A 4,157-nucleotide genomic window follows, 5' to 3' on the forward strand; every position below is an offset into this window, starting at 1 on the left:
TTCCGCCTCGTGGAGGCGGAGTTTCGTCTCGTGAGTGTGCTTGTAATGTTTTCCAGGGTAAAAGACCTCATATAGCAAAAGATGGACACCGGAGGGCCACCAGGGGGCCAGGAGATAGGGGGCGCGCCCAGTAGGGGGGAGGGCGCCCCCATCCTCGTGGCCAGGGTGTGGGCCCCCTCCGGTACTTTCTTTGCTGAATAATTCTTATTAAATCCAAAAATGACTTGCGCAGAGTTGCAGGTCTTTTGGAGCTGTGCAGAATAGGTTTCCAATATTTGCTCATTTTCCAGCCAGAATCCCAGCTGCCGGCATCCTCCCTCTTCATGATAAACCTTGTAAAATAAGATAGAATAGCCATAAGTATTGTGATATAACGTGTAATAACAGCCCATAATGCAATAAATATCGATATAAAAGCATGATGCAAAATGGACGTATCAACTCCCCCAAGCTTAGACCTCGCTTGTCCTCAAGCGGAAGCCGATATCGAGAAATATGTACACATGTTTAGAGATAGAGGTGTCAATAAAAATAAAATACGGACATGAGGGCATCATGATCATTCTTATAACAACAACATATATACATTTTATCATATGATTTCTTATTCTCAAGTAACAATCTGTTCACAATATCAAGTATGGTTCAGAAACTTCATTGAAAACTAACAACCTATAATCTCAGTCATTGAAGCAATTACAATTTATCATAACATCAGAAAGAGTCAAGAATAGAGCTTTTCAGCAAGTCCACATACTCAACTATCATATAGGCTTTCACAATTGCTAACACTCATGCAATATTTATGGTTATGGAGTTTTAATAGGACACTGAGAAAGATAGGGGCTTATAATGTTGCCTCCCAACGTATTCACCTTTGGGTGATGTCAACAATAGTAGTTCATGCTAAAGAACATCCAATTGGATATATGTATCAGGATCTTTCCAACACGAGGTGATTGCCAAAGGATAAAATGAAAAAGGGAAAGGTGGAGATCACCTCGACTCTTGCATAAAGTAAAAGACATAAAGTAAAAGATAGGCCCTTCACAGAGGGAAGCAGAGGTTGTCATGCGCTTTTATGGTTGGATGCACAAAATCTTAATGAAAAAGAATGTCACTTTATATTGCCACTTGTATATGGACCTTTATTATGTGGTTCGTCGCTTTTATTGCTTCCATAACAAGATCGTATAAAGCTTATTTTCTCCGCACTAATAAGTCATGCATATTTAGAGAGAAATTTTTATTGCTTGCACCAATGACAACTTACTTGAAGGATCTTACTCAATCCATAGGTAGATATGGTGGACTCTCATGGCAAAACTGGGTTTAAGGATATTTGGAAGCACAAGTAGTATCTATACTTGGTGCTCAGAATTTTTGGCTAGCATGAGGGGGAAAGTCAAGCTCAACATGTTGGACGATTCATGACAATATACTTTAACTGAGATGTGAGAAAACATAAACCATTATGTTGTCTTCCTTGTCCAACATCAACTCTTTAGCATGTCATAACTTAATGAGTGATCACAATCATAGAAGATGTCCAAGATAGTATATTTATATGTGAAAACCTCTCTTTCTTTATTACTTCCTATTAATTGCGACGATGACCAAAACTATGTTTGCCAACTCTCAACAACTTTTAAGCCTCATACTTCCTATATGTGAAGTCATTACTATCCATAAGATCAATATGAACTCTTTTATTTCTTTTTATTTCTTAAGATCATGGCAAGATAGCAAAGCCCTTGAATCAACACTAATCTTTATTATATAACTCATGGACTCGATTACAGAGAAGGATCGCAAAGCAAAACTCAAAACTAATTCAAACCAAGACTTCATTCTACTAGATCTAGATATTACCAAAAGGATCGAACTAAGAAAAACTATAAAGATAGGAGTGTGATGGTGATACGATATCGGGGCACCTCCCCCAAGCTTGGCAGTTGCCAAGGGGAGTGCCATACTCATGTGATTATGTCCTCGGAGGTAGTGAAGAAGGAGTTATTGATGATGTAGGCTTGCTTCTCAGCTTGCGCTTGAGAATGGAATTCTGCTCCTTTAGATCATCGATCTCCCACTCAAGGTTTAATATTCTTTTGCACAATTCCTGTTTGTTTTCCTGCAAGAGACAAAAAGGGATAAATTCGATCTTGGGCTTCTTTGCTCTATCAGGAAGGCTTGACTTTTTGAACTCCACGTGCATATCCCCCGGTTTAGGTAACGGGACTTCGTCTTCGTCTGAGCTTGTCTCCTCCTTTCCCTTAGGCTCATAGTCTTCTTCTTCCTCAGTGGTCCAGCCACAATGATCCAAATCCCTGTAGACTTTAGGGTCTGCAAGGTAATCAGCCACAAAGCTTTCTCCCTCCGAATCCTGGGATGACATGTTGCTCAAATCTGTGACAGAAACAGCTCGAAACGAAAACAGAAGATTTTTGCGTGATACAGTGGTCAAAACTTTTGGGAGATTATATAATGAATTTTTACCGACTAAAAGAAGTAATGTACAAGAAAATGGAGTCCAGGAGGCACACAAGGTGCCCACGAGGCAGGGGGCGCGCCCAGTAAGGGTGGGCGTGCCCTCCACCCTCGTGGAGGCCTCGTGTCCTTCCCGGATTACTTCTTGCTTCCATAAATTTTTAAATATTCCAAAACGGAGGGAAATTGCCATTAGAACTCTTTTGGAGTCGGTTTACTTACCGTACCACATACCTATTCCTTCTCGGAGTCTGAAACGTTCTGGAAAGTGTCCCTTATGTATTCCTCCAGGGTTACGGTTTCAATAATATTAGTTTCAACATTTATAGGATTACCTGAGATATAATGTTTCATTCTTTGACCGTTCACCACCCTCGGACTTGTGCCTTCAAAGTTGTTGATTTTTATGGCACTGGAACGATGTACCTCTTTGACAATGTAAGGACCTTCCCATTTAGAGAGAAGTTTTCCTGCAAAAAATCTTAAACGAGAGTTGAATAGCAACACATAATCACCTACGTTCAACTCACGCTTTTGTATCCTTTTGTCATGACATCTTTTAACTTTTTCTTTAAACGGGTTGGCATTCTCATAGGCTTGGGTTCTCCATTCATCAAGTGAGATAATGTCAAATAACCTCTTCTTACCGGCAAGTTTGAAATCATAGTTGAGCTCTTTAATGGCCTAATATGCCTTATGATCAAGTTCAAGAGGTAAGTGACATGCTTTTCCATAAACCATCTTATATGGAGACATACCCATAGGATTTTTATATGCAGTTCTATAGGCCCATAATGCATCATCAAGTTTCTTGGACCAATTCTTTCTAGATCTATTAACAGTCTTTTGCAAAATTAATTTGAGCTCTTTATTGCTCAATTCTACTTGACCACTAGACTGTGGGTGATAAGGAGATGCAACTCTATGATTAACATCATACTTAGCAAGCATCTGACGGAAAGCACCATGAATAAAATGTGAACCACCATCAGTCATGAGATATCTAGGGACTCCAAACCTCGGAAAAATAACTTCTTTAAGCATCTTAATAGAGGTGTTATGATCAGCACTACTAGTTGGAATAGCTTCTACCCACTTAGTAACGTAATCAACAGCAACTAAAATATGTGTGTATCCATTAGAGGCAGGAAAAGGTCCCATATAATCAAAGCCCCAAACATCAAATAGTTCAATAACAAGAGAATAATTCATAGGCATTTCTTGACGTCTACTAATATTACCAATTCTTTCACATTCATCACAAGACAAGACAAACTTACGGGCATCTTTGAAGAGAGTAGGCCAATAAAAAGTGGATTGCAATACCTTATGTGCAGTTCTATCTCCAGCGTGGTGTCCTCCATACGGTTCGGAGTGACACTTGAGTAGGATCTGTTCCTGTTCATGCTCAGGTACACAACGTCTGATAACACCACCTACTCCTTCTTTATAAAGGTGTGGGTCATCCCAAGAGTAATGTCTTAAATCATAAAAGAACTTTTTTCTTTTGCTGCTATGTGAAACTAGGTGGTATAAATTTAGCAACAATGTAATTAGCATAATCAGCATACCATGGAGCAGTACGAGAAGCATTAATGACCGCTAATTGTTCATCAGGGAAGCTATCATCAATAGGTAGTGGGTCATCAAGAACATTCTCTAACCTAGAC

The sequence above is a fragment of the Triticum aestivum genome, chromosome 3B, assembly GCF_018294505.1.
Source record: "Triticum aestivum cultivar Chinese Spring chromosome 3B, IWGSC CS RefSeq v2.1, whole genome shotgun sequence".
Lineage (NCBI taxonomy): Eukaryota > Viridiplantae > Streptophyta > Magnoliopsida > Poales > Poaceae > Triticum > Triticum aestivum.